The 24342-nt window shown below is 34.8% G+C and overlaps 1 long non-coding RNA gene across 1 annotated transcript; it reads left to right on the plus strand.

Moving 5' to 3' along the window:
* Positions 1-3616: 3616 nt before the first annotated feature.
* LOC128133783 (uncharacterized) lies at positions 3617-8727 on the plus strand. Its single transcript, XR_008232085.1, has 4 exons — positions 3617-3785; positions 4140-4208; positions 4820-4896; positions 5404-8727. It is a non-coding gene; the product is annotated as an uncharacterized LOC128133783 (long non-coding RNA).
* Positions 8728-24342: the final 15615 nt, after the last annotated feature.

Here is a 24342-nt window from a genome sequence, read left to right on the forward strand (position 1 = left end):
ATGAAGGAGCTCATGACGCAACTTCAGGAGCTGTTGGACAATGGTTTTATTCGACCTAGTTCATCACCCTGGGGAGCTCCGGTGTTATTCGTGAAGAAGAAAGATGGAAGTATGAGAATGTGTATAGACTACCGAGAGCTGAATAAGGCAACGGTGAAGAACAAGTATCCATTGCCGAGGATTGATGGCCTATTCGATCAGCTGCAAGGTTCGAGCTACTTCTCAAAGATCGATCTTAGGTCAGGATATCATCAGCTAAAGGTGAGAAAGCAGGATATTGAGAAGACTACACTCAGAACGAGATATGGACACTACGAGTTCTTGGTTATATCATTCGGGCTAACCAATGCTCCCGCAGCATTCATGGATTTGATGAATAGGGTTTGTAAACCATTCCTCGATAAATCCGTGATAGTGTTCATCGACGACATTCTCATCTACTCGAAAAGCCAAGAGGAGCATGGCAAGCATCTACGGGAAGTATTAGAAGTGTTAAAGAAGGAGAAGCTTTTTGCAAAGTTCTCCAAATGCGACTTTTGGATACGGGAAGTCCAATTCTTGGGTCATGTTGTTAACCAGGAGGGAATAATGGTTGACCCCGCAAAGATCGAGGTTGTAATGAAGTGGGAACATCCAAAGAGTCCCACGGAGATTCGAAGCTTTCTAGGATTAGCCGGATATTATCGATGATTTATCCAAGGCTTTTCTTTGATAGCTGCTCCATTAACAGCTTTGACTCATAAAGGAGCTACGTATACGTGGAGTGAGAAACACGATGAGGCATTCGAGAAGCTAAAGAAGAAGTTATGTGAAGCACCGATACTTTCTCTACCCGATGGAGTCGAAGATTTCGCGGTTTATAGTGACGCTTCTGGAGTCGGGTTGGGTTGTGTTCTGAACCAAAGAGAAAAGGTGATAGCATACGCATCTCGACAATTGAAAGAGCACGAAAAGAACTACCCCACTCATGATCTGGAGTTGGCAGCGGTAGTTTTTGCCTTAAAGATATGGAGGCATTACCTCTATGGCACGAAGTGCAAGCTCTTCACTGATCATAAGAGTCTCCAGTATCTCTTTAATCAGAAGGAGTTGAACATGAGGCAACGATGCTGGCTAGAACTTCTCAAGGACTACAACTGCGAGATACTTTACCACCCAGGTAAAGCAAATATTGTTGCTGATGCTCTCAGTCGGAAAGTCAATCTGGAAAGGAAAAGGCCAAGAGCGTTAAGAATTGAAGTCGTCTCGACGATTGTGGAAAGTATCAGGAAAGCTCGAGAAGAAGCTTTAGAGAAAAATGACCGAAAGGAAGAACGTTTGGGAAGAACGTTAGTGTTTGGTACAAACAGTTGAGGACTGAAGGTATTCCAAGATCGAATTTGGGTACCTAAGACGGGAGGAATAAGAGATCTTCTGATGGAAGAAGCACACAAGACCATGTACTCGATTCATCCCGGTAGCACTAAAATGTATAGGGACCTAAAACCCTACTACTGGTGGCCAACGATGAAGCTCGATGTTGCGAAGTATGTGGCCGAGTGCGTAACATGTGCGAGGGTTAAGGCACAACATCAGAAACCGTATGGGAGTTTGGAACCTTTACCTGTACCCATGGGTAAATGGGAAGACATCACCATGGATTTTGTGACTAAACTACCCAGGACGAAGAACGGTCACGACATGATTTGGGTAGTCGCGGATCGTTTCACCAAGAGTGCACACTTCATAGCAGCCAACGAGAAGTGGTCTATGGATAAGCTCGCAAATGCTTACGTGAAGGAAATTGGAAGACTTCACGGTGTCCCTCTTACGATTGTATCAGATCGTGATAGTCGTTTCACGTCAAGGTTTTGGAGGAGTCTACAAGAGGAGTTAGGTACAAAGTTGTGTTTGAGTACTGCTTATCATCCGCAAACTGATGGTCAGAGCGAAAGAACGATTCAGACGCTGGAAGATATGCTGAGAGCATGTACCCTCGAATTCCAAGGGAATTGGGACGAGCACTTACCTCTGGTAGAATTTTCCTACAACAATAGTTTTCACTCGAGCATCAAGATGGCTCCTTATCAAGCCTTGTATGGGCAGAAGTGTCGTACGCCGTCTTGTTGACTTGAAGCCGGAGAGAAGCAGTTTATGGGCCCCGAGATAGTCCATGAGACTGCTGAGAAGTTGAAGGTGATTAGGAAAAGGATGTTAGCAGCCCAGGATCGTCAGAAGAGCTATGCTGACAAGAAAAGACGACCGATAACTTTCGAAGTTGGGGATTCCGTTTTGCTTAAAGTCTCACCGTGGAAGGGACTTATACGATTTGGGAAACGAGGAAAGTTGAGTCCAAGGTTTATTGGACCGTTCAAAGTTCTTCAGAAGATAGGGAACCAAGCTTACAAGTTGGAATTGCCCGAAGAACTCAATGGTATTCATAACACCTTCCATGTGTGTTATTTGAGGAAATTCACGGGAGATGTTCCCGACATAATTCCAATCTCAGAGTTAAGGATGGATGAAAATAAAAGGTTGATCGAAGAGCCTGAGGCAATTATTGACCGTAAGACTAAGAAGTTACGACGCAAGATGGTCGACTTGGTGCTAGTCCGATGGAAACATTCGAATGGGCCGAATCTCACTTGGGAAACAGAGGATGACATGATGAGTCGCTATCCACATCTGTTTGCTGATGCATGATTCCGGGACGGAATCATCCTAAGGGGGAGAGAATTGTAACGCCCGGGTTTCAGGGCTAAGCATTTTTGTCAATGTAATAGTCTAGGTCAACTCTTGTAACTCTTTTTGAAGTAATAAAGATAAAATATTTGAGTATTATGTGAATTATATGTGTTTATTATTTAATTATAAATGTATAATTAAAGTGTGAGATAATCCCGATATCTCTACATAAAGTTGTAGAATATGTCTCAAGGTTTCCGTGCATATAAGGAACGCCGAAATCCGAGTTATAACGAAGAAGTTATGACCCGTCGAAGTTTCACGACAGAACCGGCACGATACCGGGAAGCGTGAATAGTGAATTTACGATAGATCAAGATTTAGCCTTAGCGATCTAAACGAAAGTCGTAGAATATGTTAAACTAAGAACATCGATAAAAAGAACGCCCAAATCTGACTTCGTATGAAGAAGTTATGAGATTTTAAACAGACCAATCCTGTCCCGGCTTGTTAAAAATATAACTTTAAAAATAAAGTCAAAATTAGCCGACGGAGTCTAAACGAAAGTTGTAGAGTACGTCTTCACCTACGCGTGGATATAAAGAACGTCAAAAACGGAGTTCGTATGAACGAGTTACAAATTATAATAGCATATTTACGTATTAAAATAAAGTATAAATCATGTATACGTACACATATATATACATATGTATATATCATTAGAAAGGTATCGACGATGCGGTCATTATAAGACTAATGTTGAGTTCTTTCGACATTAGTTTAGTACAAATATCATTAAATCCATTTATAAAAGTATTATAGAGGGGTGTTTAGTTGTTTATATAACTAAAAGGTCATTAAGTAATTATGGAGGGTAGTTTTTGAAAATTCAATTAGTATAAATAAGAGCCTTGGGCTCTCATATTTCTTGCACCATTCTCTTGATTCAAGAGTCTTTCTCTCCTTATCCCCCGAGCATTTCGGTCCCTCGTGATTCGACTTCTCTTTCTGTAGCTTAGTATAGTAAGGTGAGCGCTGAAGCGCTGCACGAATCTTTCTTAGAAAGATTCAGCGACGAAGTTCTGCCCCTGCAGAGCCCGACTCCTAGCTAAAACCCCCTTGTAAGTAAGTTATGCTTACCTTATTTTAATATAGCTTATATTTAAAATTAGTATTGTTATTATGAACTTATAATAAATATTTGAGCTATTATTATAACTTATATAAGTGTCGTTATAATATTTTTTTAACTACTCACGGTACGGGGAATCTGGTTTAAAGGGCCGCATAGGGTTGTTGGATTTCAGAAGTGCTATATGCCAAAATGGTCCTGCCCTCCGGTGTTTTATGTATGGCCTCTGTCTGTACATAGTGGTTGGAAAATATTGTTTAACGCTTATATAATAATGATAATACTAAGATTAATAGTTGGTCACGGTAAATATTAGACTAAAATTTAGCGCTAATAATGCTAGGTTTCGTCGAAGGAAAATAGAATCGTTAGAAGCAAGCGCTGCCCGATTTTGGAACCATCACCTTAACAAGTGAGTGCATAGTTACTTTCAGCTTACACATAGATATGAAGTATTTTATATAAATTACGTGCTATGTGTGCATATTATCTGAATACTTGCTATCTATGTCGGATGAACAGTGTTATACATGTTTTCAATGATTTAAACTCTATATGTATATTATATCTACGAAAATGTTGGGGTAAAATATGGGTAGATGTAATAGGTGATGTGTGATAAAATGATGAGAGGCCTCGATGTTGATGTTGTTGATTCTGTCATCTAGCGGAGTATGGATGACGACCACGGACTCTTCTAGACAGTCCAGTGGAACACTAGCAGGCTCGCAACCTGTAGGTGTTTGTGAACGATATGTTCACCGGTGTACTCCATCCCCCACATGGTTGCCTTTAGGACATTTATTGCTGAGGAATCCCCTTAGCAGTAGTGTCCGTCCCGATGATGATCCTTAGGCTAGGTCCCTTATGATAGGTGTTTAGGGACGTAAAGTGAGGATAACGGGAACGGGTAATTGGGTTATTGTTGATCGATGAAATTAATAAACTTATTTATTGTGGGTTGAAAACCCTATGTGCTCACCAGGCTCCCAAGCCTGACCCACTCAGTTTTATGTATTACAGGTAGTGGCGCATGAGCATAGGTGTGATGTTTTGGACAAGGGATTACGGATATAGGCCTGTAGATATGAAATAATGTAGTAAGGCTTATATTGTACTGTTTATGCTTTTGATCTGTACGAACATGACATCCCGAGTCTTTTAATGAAATACATTTCTATGGAAATGTTTTTGATAAATCTTTATCATATTTTTGTTTTGGGACAAATTCCGCAACACTTTCATTTAAAATGTAACTCTGATTTTTAAACAAAGCATAAACAAACCGGTCTTTTCTGGCCGTGATTTTGGGGATGTCACATATTATTGATTGGAATTCAAAATTTTCGGCTAATTTGGTTACATTTAAAAAGTTTCCTTAATTATCCCTTTTAACCATGAACTATTTGTTGATTTCATCGATTATCCCCAATCACAACAATATCTCTACTAATTTCGTTCAATCTCTTTTGAAAACAAAATCACCTGTAATTCTGCGTAACTCTTCATCTGTCATTGATTAATTAGTTATTGTTTTCTTTTTCAATTTGACAAGAAGTCGTCATTCTTGATATGTAAAATTGAGTTATTTCATCTTCTTCCACCAGGTTATGGGTTCTCCTTAAAGGATTTTGAAGGTAAAATTGCTTATGGATACTTTGATTCATAGTGGTCTCCCAATAAAGGTTCCTGATGCAAGGTATTTCATGATTTTTTGATTTTGATTCTTTTTTTTATGTAGTTATAATTTTGGGATTTTTATGGAGCCAAACCCGATACTTTGGGTTTTTGTTTTGGAGACTTTTTTCGGTAATGACAATATTCGATGATTTGTGTCTAATTTTCATATAAATAAAAAAATATATTCACAAGTTATTGGTTGGAAACCGAATAGAAGAAGTTTGATTCCATATTTAAATTTGCATATGAAATACAATTATTATTATGCCTCCAATTGTCACGATGGTGTTTTTATCTGTTTACCATTTCTCTTCTTCTTCAGTTTGTTGTTTATTACTGTGTTGTGTGGTATTTAATTGTGATAATCTAATGGTATTCAAAATCCTCTTGTATAAGATTTTGGTGATGGAAAACTTGAATTTGACGTTGCATTCTATGTGTTTGATAAAATGCCAATGAGAAGTTCTTTTTCATATCAAAGATTGTTACAAACTTCAATGTATGTTTGTGTGTGTATGTGTGTTCCTTCTTTACTCCATGAATTTGAAATTCGGTGTGAAGATTGAGACCAGTAAAACTTTTGTTTGATATTTAAATGCTTTTGCTTTTATGAAAACCATCATATGGTTTAAAAAAGAGCATGTATTTTTCTAGCAACTAAAAGTAAGTCATTTATAAGAACTAATTTTCTTTCAAAAAAATTGGAATCATGAACACGTTATAATTTATTTCAGTTTTCTATGTTTATTATTACATGATTAACATTTGTGGTTGTCACTAACAAATGATAATAAGACTTGATGATTAACATCCACCATTATCTAACACAACTGATACAATTTTATTACTTTGCAGTTTTTTATTATTTTTATTATTTAATTACTTTTCTAAAATCTTTTTTTGGTCCGTTTAAATTCTTCCATTGTGTGGTGTCTATGTGCATCAGTTGAGTGTAGAAGTCAATTAGCCTAACTGATTTCTTAGGGTATGATCCTTCTAAGACACATATTTTTACTTTTATAGCCATATTATTAATTAATTGTTTTTAACTAATATCATTGAGTCATATATCTATGATTTTGTCTTTATTGTTTTGAAAAACATTTGCCAAAATAGGGTGAAAATGAACCATTAAATTGTTGTTATCAGGTGAAAACTTAAGTTGCTCATATCAACACCATTTCAATTGATCATGAAGATTATAAGTCACTTACATAATGTTTGGTGAAAACTTAAGTTGCTCATATCAACACCATTTCAATTGATCATGAAGATTATAAGTCACTTACATAATGTTTTCAGTTGACTTTGAGTTGGTTGGAGTTAAAATATAATTTATTTGATGAGGATTACTATCACATAGGATGAAACATAGGATTGTTGTGTTAAAGAAAGAAATATCATCTTAATAGCGGTGGCATCACCATTTTAATTTTTATTGTGCTTGTAGAAAAGGTGTCGTGAAGTTGTTGAAGTTGTGATAGGGTTTAATGTTACTCTTCAAGGAGGCCGAATTCAAGGCAAAACTAAGGGTGATAACGACTCAAAAACCAACCTCTTTTAAAGAAAACAGTTCAAAAATAGTAGCACACTTAATATTATTGTTTTGTTTTTTATATAATCCTATTTTTAAGTGATAAATGCTAAAAAATCCATCTCTTTTAGAGGCTGTCAAAAAATGTCTTATTACAAATTGTTTATTTGTTTTTTTTATAGGATCTTACTTTTATTGATTTGTTTGTTTGCAATCTTACTTTCCTAAATTTGTTTTTAAAGCATTTTACTTTGGTTTTTTGTAGAATATTTCGTGTGTCCCAAAGAATCATATTTTTTTTAAAACATATATACATGTAATTTGTGTCCATGTATGCAACATGCTACATGATATCCAAAAATGTGGACTAATTTATGTTTATGATAAGCATTAGTGGATTATATTAATTTGTGTTTGTATTTTATTGTGCTTTTCTCATTCTTCATATACAAAAACGGCATATTCCCCTTAGTGTTGTTTCTTCATATATAAAAACGGCATATTCCACTTAGTGTTGTTATTAAATGAAATTGTGATTATGTAAGCATAAAAATATTGATTTTGATTGTTGTAACATGCAGTGCGATTGAAATGGTCAAAATGGATGGTAACTTTATTCTTGTGGTGAAAATGATTCACCCCAAATTGATTTAAACTAATAATTAAACAATTACATAGAATATTTAACGACATTTTTGGAAGTGTGCCCTTACTTGTAATGTCCCAGAGTTTCAGAAAGGTATGGAAGAAATGCAAAACCTTAAAAAAGACCGTTTTAAGCAAGGTTGTAAAAATCGATCGGCGGTAGCTCGAAGGTCGACTGGGGTCCAACGATTAATCGGTTTGGCGGGACTTAATCGGAGGATTAATCGAAGACCATGAATTACTAATAAAACTATTTTAAAACTTAATATATCATAAGAAAAAATAGTATTTGAAAATTTAAAATTTGAAAATTTGAAATGTATGGTATAATATTTGAATATTTAAAAATTTAAAAATTTAAAATTTTGAAGTTTTGTAAATTTTGGTGTAATATTTGAAATTTTGAAAATTTGATTTTTTTTGAAATCTTCCCGCCAAGGACCGCAGAGGACCACCAAGGACCGTCGAGGTCCGCCTAGTCTGAGTTTGACCGATATTGACCAATTTCCGCCAAACACCCCTAATCATAATCAGCTGCAGACCACCTAGCGCCTAGGCCGATATTTACAACACTAGCTTTAAGCGGTTGAGTAAGATAACACCTCAACATTGGGCTAGGTCCCACTTCACAAGTCGGAAACATCTATCTACTTTTATATATTTTATATTTTGTAATGCTATAATTCGGAAATATGTATTTATATGCAGTTGCTTTTCATGACAGGGAGATCACATTGTTATGCTTTACTTACTAATTTATGTGATTCCTTCAATAGTAAGTTAGGTGAGGGGTGTGATACACCTATTATCACGTGCTTGGAGTTTATCGAGGAGTACATTATGAAGAAGATTGTGAATGTGGAAAAAGAAATTGCCAGAGCTGCAAGCCTTTTGATTCTAATAACCTCCAAAACATTGGAAAAAATCAAGCTTGAGGTAGAAAAATATGTAGCTAATTATTGTGGTAATGAGAAGTACCAAGTTGTTGGTTCTTGGAATGACTAATGTGTGATAACAACCAAATCTAGTCAAACAAAGTCAACAAACATCAACTAGGTCAACTTAACTTGTATTAGAAATTTAAGAGAAATGTGATATCCCCTAATATTTCTAATGTACTATTGACAAGTTATAATACAAAGTACCTCTCTGGATTGTCAATTATCAAATATAAACCCTAATTAGGGTTAGTAACGTAACAACTCGATAATCGAGCTATATATATTATTTGGGAATAAATAATACTCGTAACAAAATGTAGTGAAGTTCATAAACGTAACACTGCGTAGCAAATTCATAGCAAATGCTACAAACACAAATTTTTGGTGAATTCGCCACCAAATGCGACAAAGTCTATACCCGGCTAAACACCAAATCTTTAATGAAACGCACTTGGAAATTCAACCTAACTTTCGTGTAACATATTATTATTTTGATAATAATGTTTGTTATAATAATTTGAATTTTTATAATTCAAACTGAATATTTTATACATCCTTTGTACCATATTTATTTTATAAAACACCATCATTTCTTATAAAAATACCAAAAGTTTATAAAGGTTTGATTTTTTTTTATAAAAAGTCACTGGTTATTAAGCTTGTACTTCATCTTAATTAACCAACCACTTAACCCTAGAGTAACTTACCTTTAGTCTCATCCATGTTCCCCCACACCTCCCACATAACACACCCTACCCATCCCCATCCTCCTTCCCTTTCTCTCTCTCTCTCTCTCTCTCTCTCTCTCTCTCTCTTTCTCTCTCTCTCTCTCTCTCTCTCTCTCTCTCTCTCTCTCTCTTAACATCGGCCGAGAGTGCCATTCTTCACCATCATCTCTTCATTTTTCTTCTTCTTCTCCAAGAAAAATCTCTCATCTTCCATAGCTAAATTCTTCCAAGTGTTTCTTGAGTTTTTGGTAAGTATCTCCTTCATAATCTAGTGATTCTACACACTTATAAACTAGTTTCAATCCATTTATACACATTATCATGTGTTACTATTCATAGGATCTTCAAATCTTTAATTGTTCTTAACTTGAATCTTTCCATCTACAACCTCTTATCCACCAAGAAAACACACATAAGGTGAGTTCATACCCCTTCATTTTTTATTTTTCTATGTTTTAGGGGGAGAATACAACTAACTTGTATAAATATACAAGATGTTATGCATGCTTACTTATATGATGTGTAATGGTGCTAAATACATGAAATAATGGTATTACCTAGAATTATGAACATTAAGATGTAAAATTTGGTTTAAAATACAAAACTATGGAAAACAAATATAAACATGCTATATGTTGTTAAGAAAAAATTATAAACACAAAACTATAAAAACTAGGGTTTTTATGAACCTAATATGACTTTTCTAGCAAAAATGGTTATAACCAATTTATTTCACCATTTTTGTGGGGTATAAACCAAAATATGTTATTTGGAACATATTGCTTGAAACTAGCTAAAAATACCAAAGATTTAGTTTTACAAAAAGAAAATTCAAAAATCTATCATTTTATGTAAAAGTGGGTTTTTCTAACAAAAATGGTCATAACTAGGTTATGGTACCATTTTTGTGGGTTTTGACCAAAAATATGTTGTTTAAAACATATAAAGTTAAGTTGACTTAGAGCATCTCCAATGGGGACTTATTTTATAGTTTTTTTTATATTGATTCATGACTTATTTGCATTTAACACTATTGGAGTGAATTGCTTTTTGTGTATTTATATTGACCACTCAATATATATTGAGTGCTCAATATAGTATCAAGCAAACATTTCACCCCTTCTACTTTTAATATATTTTATATTTACCCCTTAATTATATTCTAGTTTTAAATATTTTTCATTTATTTAACTACTTAATTATTTCTATCATTGTAACACCCGAAAAAATAAAGCTAATTTAAACTTTTAAAAACATTTCAAATCCATTAACTACTACAAACTTGTTTTCAAAATGTATCATATCAAAGTATCCTAGAAACAAATTCATAAAAAGTGAGGAGTTGTACGATCACGCCTTTGCCTTGCCACCATCCCCTGATGTACCTGAAACAATAAATTGAAGTTGTAAGCACGAAAGCTTAGTGAGTTACCCTCAAAATACCGATACACATACAATCCACATAACCATGTCATCAACATCATAACATAACACACTAAACTGTAGGGTTTTGAGCATTCTAACACTCCTAAGTGTACATGCAACCCTAAATACCTTGGATCTATGTTTTCTCTATTATACATGCAAATATGAACATCCAAGGTATTATCTTAATCTAAGCTATAAAACAATGAATATAACAAGATAGAATACATACCTATTTGATGTAGAATGTCTTCATGAAGCTTGAGTGCCTAGTGCCCCAAGTGTGACACCTCAAATGGTTCACACAACACCAATTGATTTTGGAATAACCTTGAGAGAAATGTAGAACACTCCTTGAAATCGTTTAGCCCTCACACTCACACATAGTGCACGATTTCTTGAGCCATAGGATTCTTTTATATGGTGGCTATTAGGGTTACACCATGTAACTCATGACTTTACCCATTCCTTATGCTCCATGGATTTTAACCTCCATGGTGTATCCATGGGTCACCCCATGGACTTAGTCCAACATAAGGAATCTTGGATCATAAGCCCACATATATAAGAATGAATGACCTTATAATATATTAACAAACCTTAAGTGTATGACTTCAGGAATTAATTCCAAATTAATTCTTGATCAATACTAATTAAATAACCTTATTAATATATTAGAACTTATAATATATTAACAAACCTTAAGTGTTATTTCTCTCATTATAGTCTATCCAAATGCATGGTGCCATGCAACCCAAATGGACCATGTCGGGTTGGGTCAAGTCTTACCAATTATAGTTATGGACTTAGACATTAATCCAACAGTCTCCCACTTGGATAAGTCTAAAGCTATTATTGTGTATGACTTCAGGAACCGACTGGAAATTGTAGCTCTCAAAAGCTTCTGTCGAACTCTGACCTTGTAGATAAACTCTGACCTTTGTCAATGACTTGTCCATTAGATAAGGGATCATATATTCCTCCATTCTAGATATCATATGGACTGAGACATGGATTATAATCATTTTCTCTGTCCATTTGCTGTTTCCCGATTTCTGATTTATGACGACTAACTAATTGAACAAATCAAATCAGTCCTGGCCCGGTCGAGCACTTCCATTTGTCATCATTAAATCATAGAGGGGCCCACATATATCGCTTTTATCCCAAAGGTAAAAGGAATGGATAAACTTCGACTCATATGGCTTGTTCTACTATTTGTTGAATCATACACAAAGGCACGTTTTATAACATCGAGTTACCAATGCGTTTTCGTGCAATCAATGTACTATCAACTCATAGTAACAAATCATATCTCTAGGTTTGAAGAATATAAGATATTATCGTCTCATGATCACTCGTGATAAAATCCATGAAGTGATTCCAATGAGCGCGGTTTGAATCCAATACTCAGAACTTATGAGCACTCATGAGTGTTGTATCCCTTTGTCCAACATCTTAGACCTCTACAAGCCAACCCATGACAGTCTTGATTCATATCTACATCCAACATATGACCGAATGTGGATGGTTTGAATAACTTAGTCAATCAGAACAATGACCTAGTTATTCTGGAAGTCAAAACATGCAAATTGAAACACAATAATAATCGAATCCAATATGGTATCAAAACCTATGAACATAAATAAAACACCTTTTATTTATCACCATATGATTACACATTATTCATTGTTTACTGTTTCAGCTATCAACTTTATTCTTGAATTTAAAACAATAGTTGTCCCATGCTCCAAGCATGTACACTATGTTTTTCTAAACACTAGTCATGCCATACACCAAGTATGCATACTATGTTATTCTATGATCATCACTTTATGAATTAGATCAACTGAACATAACTCCAGTGATCCTCTTTCATAGTCCCAAATCCTTACTGCAAATGCAAGAATTCCAAATTCATGCCATTTACTTAAATTTGTTAGATTCTAAACTTATATGCATTGATCCTCTTGTAATGATTATGCACAAAGTCAGAAAGAATTGACAACAACCATTATAGAGCATTCCAAAGGAGATCAGCTCCTTGGAAACATCCTTCTTGCATTAAGTTTCCTAATCTTACACAGATTGAATAATTTCTAACTTTGAAACATTTCCATATTCCATTTTGACTATCACTTCTGAACAAGAGTTTCCTCCTTACAGATTATGTCAATATGGTCCTTCCAGAATTATCACTATACTTCCAACTGTCCTTGAGCACCCAATCTTTGGTAAACCTTAGATTGTCCTTGACAATTGTTTAATCCTTTTAGTCATATCCAATTCTAGACCTTTTCCCTTCTTAATGGCCCATGCATTTGGAAAATTTTAGAACGGATGAATATAGCACATGTAATCGATCCTATATCCGAAGCATATGGGACACGATTCATGATGTCTCACATAAAGACTAAACCAGTCTTTTGCTATACTATTTCCATTTCAATTTGCCAAGTTCTCATAAATCAGATTATGAAAAGGGATGTCGTACTCTTAATCGAATTTTAGAACGCAAATAATGGACTCATATATAGAATTTCCTTATGTTGAGCCATTCCAACATGAAATTCATATATATATATATATATATATATATATATATATATATATATATATATATATATATCCTTGACTAAATACGATTAAAACCTCAATCTAAGCTTTTAGATTTGAGATGAAGTATAATTTCCTCTCCCTTAATTATAGCAACACAACTTTTTCCCAATTGAAACCTTTTGTTTTCTATAATTAACATTGCGAACTTGCAATACTTATCATAATTATCATGCTCCCACTAACATGATGATTATTAGCATAACACTTATGCTCCCACTAGCTTTGACATGTACTCAGAAATTAGCTGACTTTCTTACCAAAGTTCAGATTTCTGATACTAGATTGTTTTGATAAAACTTTATCAAAATCATACACCTCTTTTAGATAGCTCACAGGTGTGTCTAAACACTTTCAAGAACTATGAAAAGGGATGTCGTAATCATAGTCTTGATTGTTTTGACCTTTGCCACTTCTCACAAGTCCATGTTAGTGTGTCGGTAAACCACACACGCTCCACTAACAACTTGAGAATGCAAATATCACAATTGCTATCTAGCTAAAATCTACTTAGTGAAAGTGTTTCCTCACCATCATTTTCATGAATCGGAGAGAAACCTTATGACACTTAGATTTAATAGTGTATGTGTTCTTATCCATGTGAATTGTCAAAGCCATAGTCACAAGACAAGGATAATGACAAATCCAAACTCATATGGACTGAACTCAATCTTAATTTCTTGCCACCTGGCAGCTCAAGGGCCTTCCATTGCTTCCAAGTTGTTGTGCAACCAATTGAGAACTCTAAGAACTCATATGCAAAGCCAACTTTAACTGGAATGGGCACAGAATATGTCAACATGATAGGTTATAAACCTCAAGTAGTGTGCTAGTGAGAACTTCAAGTTTTATTCTTGATTAGTTCTTGAGACTTTCAAGACCTTTAAGACTCCCACTGTCCGCTTGACATATAAGACTTTCTTGTCAGATATTCAAGAGATAGTGTGGATTCTAATCAAGACAAACACTTCACACAATTGTCCTAAATTGGTCTTTGTTTTATCCAAAATATCACAACTTACCAATTTAAAATATACAAGGGTAGAAAACTTTTACTCTTACATTTGACAAGTGTTTTAAACCTTCTTTAAGATATGTCACTCAAATTACAATCTTGGAGTATGACTCTAAGACTTGTATTGGAACGAAGTATGACTCATCTTCTTGATTTAACCATTTCAACAATTCAAGCTCCTCTTCTTAGTCATAAGAATGCACTAAGATTTCCTTAGAGAACTAATTGTGCTATGGTTTCTTAATCATTAAGATGGTCACAAAACTGATACTAAAGTACTCTCCCATCTTTTCAGATTTGAGAAACTTTTATCCTTCTGCCTAATTTGATTCTTCTTATTCGCTCTGCCATACATTGGAACCTTTTCCAATGTCTCAGAGTTACACTTAAGCTTGTAAGTATAATCATATTTACTGAGCTTTAGTAAACTATGACGAATAGTCTTATCGATCTTTTGTGGTGGACTTAATCAGTGCACAAGAATGTGTACTCGATCCCTCAGTCCTTTACTTGACTCACATATCCATGTGAACAAGCAGTTAGTCTTAATTTTTCCAATGCTTGAAATTTCTCATTCATCATGCTATATAACTTGCATGATTCCAAGTTCCGGTCCAATTGAAACTTAGGTGATGAGAATCTTTCCTTATTTGGTAAATTTAGACATTACCACAAATGAAAGAATTAACTTCATATTTCCACTCTCGCTATTAATGGAATCTTATAAGCAACAAAAAATTTTCACAGATGCCATTGTAAGGATTTTTAAAATAAATAAAATCATAAATTTTCCTTTTATTTTAAAAAACTTTGCGTAAGAACTTATCCTTACAATCCATATGAAAACTTGTTGTTATCTATTCCTAAGCAATATCTCATAACTCCTAAGAAGTAGTTCAAGAATCCAATCTTCAAACTATGCGATAGAAATCCATCTACGCGATCAGATTCAACATATTCTTTCTTTAAGTTTCTTTACTTTTCTTTGATTCTTAAAACATCAACATGTGACCCAGTCACATCATGTATCAAGAATCTCATAATAGAAACTTAGTAGAGTTAGATAGTGGACTTTACCTGACGTAGAGTCAAATATCCTTAGGTAAAATTGGCAGCTTCGCAACCAATGCCCCTTCCTTTGGCAATATAAACATATGGACCCTTTGGTAATGGTACACGGGACTATCATAGACTTAGTTTTTTCTCTTTACCATTTGGTCAACCGAGTTGACTATGGCCGATCCCTTTCCATTAGGAAGAGAGAACTTTACTGGATATCCAATGTCATTATTGTCAATGTCCACAAGTTTTAGGAAGTTGATCTTAGCAAATAGATACGATCATTAAGGGTCTTGTCATAGTCTGTTTCATAGGGGTCCTAAAGGAACTCACTATGAGACTTAGAAAGTGATTGAACCACCAACTTTCTCAAGACTTTGACACCCAACTCTCCCAGCTTGTCAATATGTGACTACATCCCCAAGATGTGATCACACATAGACCTTTGCTTGCCAATAGGGCTTGAGTAACCTTAAAATTTTGGGTTAGGGAGAATAATTGGAGGAGGTGAAAGAAGTATGATTCCCATGGGACATCATCTTCATTTAGGAAAGCTTGTTTCAAGAGATTTGGGAAGATCATAAATGTCTAAACCAGACATCTTTTGGGAGATATTCAAGATAGTTGATCTAAAGTCCTTAATATAACACTCAATATGAAATACTAAGGCTAGGACCCAACACAATACTTTTATAACTTGGAAGATATATGCCGTAATCCAAGCTATAAAATATTTGAAGGTAGGTGAATGACGATTCACCAGTTTCCACCAAGATAAACGAAATGTATTATTAGGTTTTAATTGGTTTTGAAACTCCTAGATCTTTTGAGATTCATTGAACTGTTCAATGGAATGTTTCAATCTCGAGTGTGCCCTTCAGGTTTTATGACTGGGATGCCGAGGATCACAAAACAAGGTGTGAAGTAACCATACAAATTACTTGGTACCCTTAAGTGTTTACCCCTCAATCGATGTGCCGGTTAACCACACACGCTCCATCGATACTATGATAAACATTAAGTTACCCTTTGTCTACCTTGTTAATTACAAGTTAGTGTGCCGATTAACCACACACGCTCCACTAACCGACTTAAACAAAGTGCAAAGTGTAATTTCATGGATTAGCACCTTATTCACATTTTCCTAAGTAATTAAGATTGGGTATTATTAAGAGTTTAGTTACTTAGTATTTATCATTAATACTTTTAATGAAGGGAGAATTATAGTCCTGTCAAACCCGTTCGGCTAATGAGCCTCCACCAGTCAAGGAAGCGGTGGGTGAGAGTGGACACCCATTAAACTGCCATTTTATAGGCAGTAACCTTATACCCCCCTTATAGACCGGCTTCGTGAATGAGGCCTACTAGCGGTAAGACTGACTTTACTCTTATACATACATATATATATATATATATATATATATATATTATTAACTTATAATATTATAAAGTATAAGGGTTGAATTTTAACTTTTAAAATTCTAAGGGTTAACTTGGAATTAAAATATTCATAAGTGAAAACTTTTCAAATTCCAAAACTTGAGGGCAAGTTTTGAAACTATTCAAAACTAATTAATTCCATAACTTGTGTGTTTAAAGTAGTTTTAATCCAAAAACTCTTCAAGTTCCATAACTTGAGGACAAGTTATGGAAGACTTTAAACTAATAAAAGAATTAACTTATCTTTATTTTATAACTTATGGAATTAATTAAGGTTACACTTTTTTTATTTATTATTTAATGAAGAGACTCTTGGTCCTCCATAACTTGAGGACAAAACCATTTAATTAGAACTAGACTCTTCATTTTGTAACCTTTGCCAACTTTTATGAGTTTTATGAAACTTAAATGTGACTTTTCATATAAATTGAGGACAAGTTACAAAAACACATTTTAGAATCAACTCTTAGATTAATTTGGATTGAAAACAACTATTTCACTCAACTTTTCTATTAATCTAAGTAACTCATAAGAACAAGATAATTCAAATCAAACTTTTTCATGTAATTAGTTTAAACTAATACAAAACATGAATCTATTGACAATTATCTTTGAAATTGGATTAGCATGAACATTACCACATCAAAAATAAGTTTATAAGTCCAAAAACATCTTAGGGTAATGTTCCTAGTCCAATTCCAGCCAAAAAAAGTCGAATATATGATGTCTGGGGGTCCAACTCGTCGAGTGCACGAACCAACTCGCGAGTTGGATGCATTTTTCCTTGGACTCGGCGAGTCTGCTGGGCAGACAACATCAAAACTCGATTTTTTCAGCTACTATTGCAAGTATAACAAGAAAACAAGCCTAGTCTCTGATACCACTGTAGGGTTTTGAGCATTCTAACACTCCTAAGTGTACATGCAACCCTAAATACCTTGGATCTATGTTTTCTCTATTATACATGCAAATATGAGCATCCAAGGTATTATCCTAATCTAAGCTATAAAAAAATGAATATAACAAGATAGAATACATACCTCTTTGATGTAGAATGTCTTCATGAAGCTTGAGTGCCTAGTGCCCCAAGTGTGACACCTCAAATGGTTCACACAACACCAATTGCTTTTGGAATAACCTTGAGAGAAATGTAGAACACTCCTTGAAATCGTTTAGCCCTCACACTCACACATAGTGCACGATTTCTTGAGCCATAGGATTCTTTTATATGGTGGCTATTAGGGTTACACCATGTAACTCATGACTTTACCCATTCCTTATGCTCCATGGATTTTAACCTCCATGGTGTATCCATGGGTCACCCCATGGACTTAGTCCAACATAAGGAATCTTGGATCATAAGCCCACATATATAAGAATGAATGATTTACACAATCAACCCATATATTTAATTAGTCTCCTTTTGATCACTTAAGTAATTCCAAATTAATTCTTGATCAATATTAATTAAATAAACTTATTAATATATTAGAACTTATAATATATTAACAAACCTTAAGTGTTATTTCTCTCATTATAGTCTATCAAAATGCATGGTGCCATGTAACCCAAATGGACCATGCCGGGTCGGGTCAAGTCTTACCAATTATAGTTATGGACTTAGACATTAATCCAACATAAACAACATGTAATGGGTCCATAGCTTTACAAACTGGATTACCCCTGGGCCCACAGTGTGAGTCTGGATTGCCATCGAGCCCATAGTACGAGTCTCCCTTAGCTCGTATCTAGAATTCTCCACCTACTGGATTACCATTGGGCCTACAGTGTGAGTCTGTATTGCCTTCAGGGACCACAACTCACATCTGGATTGCCACCGAGCCCACAGTACGAGTCTGTATTGCCTATCGGGCCCACAGCTTGTATCTGGAATACTCCCAGGTTTCTTGGTTACTGCACGAAGCAGTATCACATCAACTCATCCCCCATAACATATCAACATTTAGCATAACTACTGGGCGTGTAGATAATCATATAACAACATAGGTAGTCCTACAAATCGCTAACTCATACCCAACATCTAACACTGCTAGGATAACATATCCAATGGGCCGACCTTGGTGACCCCTTAATATAGTGAGGATAACTCACCTGGCACTGCTGAAGTCCCGCAGATAAAACTCCAGCTGCTGGTTGACAAATTCCCGAACTGTCAACATCAAACAATACCCAATTAATAATCGGGTTCCAAGCCCAAGGTCCAACTCACACTACAAGGCCCAAAAGTCAAATAATGGGCCAAAGCCCAACATATGGCCAAATTTTCCAAATTGGGCCCAGACCTCTACGTGGTATTTCCTTAAGGCCCATCCAATTATTCCAATCCAATTCCCATGGCCCAATATCACATAATCATAAAGGGCCCAATTATGGTCCATCTATGGAAAATTGGGCCCAAGTCCTCACATGGGCCTTATCCTAAAGCCCATCTAATTATTTTGGTCCATTAACTTGTTCTTAGATAGCCCATCAATATTCCAATCGCCAAAGCCCAATAGGAAGGCCCAAGTGAAATTAGGGTTTTCACATGAAATAGCAATTAGGGTTAAGTGTTCCTACTTAACCCATTAAGGACTTAATCTAGTATTGCTTTAGGTTAATTTTTGCCAATGATTATTATTTAATATTTCAAGTTTATTAAATAATTCCTATGTGTACGTCCCGATCAATTCCCAAAATTAGGGTTTTAAGCCATTAGGGTTTTCCAACCTAATACTAGCCCATTAGTTCATTGGTTGGGCTTTTAGATCACATTTGGCCTTATTGGGCCCACTAGGGTTTCATTAGGCCCATTCTTGTCCAATCATCCCAAACGAGGTCCAAACGCAGTTAAAGCACACCGCCACCTGACACGGCGACAGGAGGCGGCAACCACCACCCTACGGTGGTGGCAAAAGTTTTAAGTGGTAGGATAGGTTTACCATTGGAGATGCTCTTAAATATCACAAAGGTAAAAATTAGTTTTACATAGTTATATTTCACTATTTACCGTGTGTGGCGTTAAAAGTCAAAAACTAGAAAAATGGACATTTTCATACTAATGACCTATTTATTGGTGCTAGATGTAAAATACATGTTATTTATGAATATCTAAGCATGCTAGCCTCTCTCTCTCTCTCTCTCTCTCTCTCTTTATATATATATATATATATATATATATATATATATATATATATATATAATTATATAATTCTTTTATATAATTATCCGTCTTGTTCAAAAATGTCACAATAGTGTTAATGTTCCATCAACTATACTTATTATAGTTTAATATAATATTTGACTTGTACCTATATATACATACATATATATATATATATATATATATATATATATATATATATATATATATATATAGGTACAAATCAAATATTATATTAAACTATAATAAATATAGTTGATGGAACATTAACACTATTATGACATTTTTGAACAAGATGGATAATTATATAAAAGAATTATATAATTATTTTATACTATTTTATTATCATGGAAAAAATAATAATTATAACATACAAGGGTTTTCATTACAACAAAATGTAAACGCATTGGATCAATTTTTGTGAGTCAAAGTCTTCATCGTACCTACCAGAGTACGTACAAAAGTCATGTTTTATAACTAGAATCTCCCGTAAGAGAGGGTGATACTTATGTATAGATCTATACGGGACTGACAATCCTGCAATTAAATTGCTTGCAACAGCTAGACCGACAGGTTTGGGGTGACAAATGTCTAACATTCTGACGCCTGAAGAACGTCGTAACATGTCATCTATGTTTTGAGCACGGTTATAATAACTCACTTGGGGAAACCAGCGATACATTTAATTTACGGGAAACATACATTCAAATGATTTTATATAAGATTAAACAACATATTACTATTTTAAGTATTAAAAATACTTGTACATTTCGGTCTTAGGGTTTCTAAGACTACACCCATTTTTAAGGAAAATATTGGATTTTTGGAAACAAACACTATCATTTTACAAGGAAAGACTCACAATTCTTCATACAAACTCTGATGAACTCACCAACTTAATTGTTGACACTTTTCAAAACTACTTGTATTATAAGAAAATCATTAAAGCAGGTAATTACAAGCTTTTGAGGATGGGACGTTAAGGCGTCAAACAAATCTTTTTATCATCATATTGCAATTGATTTTGAAACATGCAACTCTTACAACAATGTAAAATTTTCAATTATATTTATAATAGTTGTGTTTTACTTTGATCACTATTATACATATTGTTATGATACGATTCATGACGCCGTCTAGGTTTGGAGTGTGACATAATGTGTTGTTGATGCAATTCAGCAACTATATTCATGCAGGAAGTGGGAATTGACTGGAATGCCATGTAAACACAGTGTTGCTACATATTGGGATATAAGGAAAAACAACAAAGAGGTAGGTATTCTTGAAACCGTTGTTCATACATGCTATTGGTTAACAACCTTGAAGGAAATGTATTCCTTTAAAATTGAACCAATAATTGGAAGGACGAGGTGGATGAAATCTCCTTGCCCAACTACTTTGTTGCCTCCAAAACACCATGCCACAATAGGTAGGCCAAAAAAAGAAAAGGAAGAAGTCATCTTTGGAAATGGGGGATTTGGTCAAAGGAAATAAGGTCTTAAGAGCCTATAAGACAGTTACATGTAACAAGTGTAACAATATAGGTCATAATGCAAGGACCTACACAGGGCAAAGACCAAATGTTGGTAGTGATGGTGGAAAGGCAAAAGGGAAAGGGAAGGGCAAAACAAAATGGAAGGGGAAGGAAACAATATGAATTGGAATTTGGTTATTTTTTGGATTTCTTTTCATGTAATGTTAAGTATATTTGATGTTTAGGTAATTGGTATGGTTGTAGTACACTGATCTTTTGGTAATTGTTTTGGTACTACAAATAGTTATGTAATTCATGATTAGGTACTTATGAGGGTTGTAGTATGGATATTAATGGTTATGTTACTTTTCATGGTTATGTTTTAGTCATTTTGATTCTTATGTTATGGTTGTGTTATGGGATGATAATAGAAACTTAGTATTAAACATTTATTAACCAAAACAATTGTATATCACAAGTAAACACCATAACACCATTTTAATTGATCTAAAACAGGTTCATTACAAAAAACACTACTACATAGCCTAATACCAAACCATAAAACACATATAATAAAGCTATTACATTCTAGTTACAACTTGTACACAATAATTCCTCAAAACAGAACCCAACTCAATATTAAGCATAACTTCAATGTTTGATTTTCTCTTTGAAGCTCCTTCAAGTTCCGATTTTCAATTCCAGCTTTATGCTCCAACATTACTTCATCCTCCCAAAAAAGAAAGCCATGTCTATGTCCCTGATACAAAACTAGGGTTACGAATAAAAAAACACCAAAAAATGAGAAAATATTCTAACATTTTGGGGCAGTCGTAAAATTCCCTTTCTTGGCTCTTCTTTGTGGTCGATGTTTGCATTATTGTTTCACATCCACAATCACATTCCATTGTAGTTGCAATTTTGCTTTCCTATTTATCGATCGATTACAGAGTAATGATAGAAATAGAGGAAGGATGAGAAAGGAAAAATAATTATGAAGTATTAAACCTATTGAAATATAAATAGACGAAAATACCTCCATCGTGCAAGGCACATGGGCTATAAATAGACGAAAATACCTCCATCGTGCAAGGCACATGGGCCATTCTAGCTGAGAAATGGACGGAATGTTAACTTAGGACCAGGCAGGTAACAAACGTCAACTGTTTGGATGGTCCGAGTTAAAAACATTAAGTTATGAACCAAACATGAAACTAACCCCAAACCACAAGGACCATCCGAATCCACCAGGGTTCAAATCTTTGCGCCGGTTTATTTTTTCTTTTGCTGATATAGCGTTTATATATTTATTATACTATAGATTAAAAATGTCTCAGCTTAGCTACAGTAATATTCCTAAGAAGTTGGCATATTTAGTCCTTTGTTTATTTATCTATGCTCATTTATGTCTGGCCTTTCATGTCTGTCAAAATTGCCCCAGTTCTTTCTTGAATTTACAATTTGCTCCCTCAAGGGTTGTCTACAGTGATTTTTAAGCCGAGGTAATTTTTTGTGGCTACTTTTAAGATTTTATCGGCTCCCCTTTTTTTTTCACAGGCTTCTTTTTGGTTTACTGTTTCTTCAATTTCTACGTGATTAGCTGGGGCTAGAGTAGGCATAGTCATCAGCTAGAGTAGGCATCGTCATCAGCTTCTGACACCACCAAGATACGTGTCTTTTTTCTCTTTCTTTCACCGCCTCATCTTCCAATGCTGCCTAATCATCTTCCATTTAATAACCGCTAAAAACACAGAAGAAGATTGAGGTAGGGTGTTTTCATTGTTGATGATCCGTTCCCGTTTCTATCAGAAGCGTCAGCCTCCACAAAACCCTAACGCACCGAAGAAAAACAAAGAGGCACGTCGGCCTAGGCAACAAAGACGAGTGAAGACGGCAACCAGAGTTTAATATGTGCCTCATCTTTCATCGAACTATAGCCTTCTATTTTCGGCTCGAGTTGTTCCGACAGCACAGAAACGTTGAATAGGGTCGATTAGACTCACGATTTCTTCATTTTTGCGTTTTGCTTTTGGGTTTCGTTTCCCCTTTATTTATTGCAGGTCTAATTTCATTTGGTGTCTTCTCTGGTATACGGTGGTGGTTGTTGGCAAGGGTGAAGGCGGAAGAGGTGCTATTTGGTTTTTAATGGTCTTAATTTAATCCAAGCATATGTTCTTCAAAGAATCTGAACAAGACCATATGTAGCTTCGAATGAATTTGCTATCCTAGATGTCTTGCTGTCTATAAGGTGAACAAAATCATATCTTTCATTGAATTCTTTTAAATCTTAGCCATTTTTACTCAATTTTCCTTGGTTTGAAGGAAATTGTAGAAGCAATTTTTGCATATCAGATATTACTGTTCCTTCAACTCCAACAAAAGGTATAATGGAAGTGATTGTAAAATTATAATTAGAACAAGTGTATTTTTGTAATTCTGTTGTCTACTGATTCTCTTTAATATTAAGTTCAGGAGCTGCAAATGCTTCTAGGGCATTTCCACTTCAATTTGGGTCAATTACTCCTGGTATCATGAATGTAGTGTAGGTAAATGTTTATTGTGATAGAGATTTTGTAACTAGAACAAGGGTATTTTTGTAATTTTCTCTTTTGGTGTTTGTAAATAATTTCTTTTAATAAGTACCAACATCATCAATCCCAACACAACTTAAATGAATTTCTTTTCCTGCTCTAATTTCAGTATGGCTTCCTCCATCAAGGAGTGGAATGGAAAATCTAATTTTCATGTTAAATTTTGTGTAGTTTCTCATCAACTAATACCTATTTTTTTTATAGTTATAAGAAGAAGAGAAGCTCTCAACTTGCA

This window comes from Lactuca sativa, chromosome 4 (assembly GCF_002870075.4).
Source record: "Lactuca sativa cultivar Salinas chromosome 4, Lsat_Salinas_v11, whole genome shotgun sequence".
Classification (NCBI taxonomy): domain Eukaryota; kingdom Viridiplantae; phylum Streptophyta; class Magnoliopsida; order Asterales; family Asteraceae; genus Lactuca; species Lactuca sativa.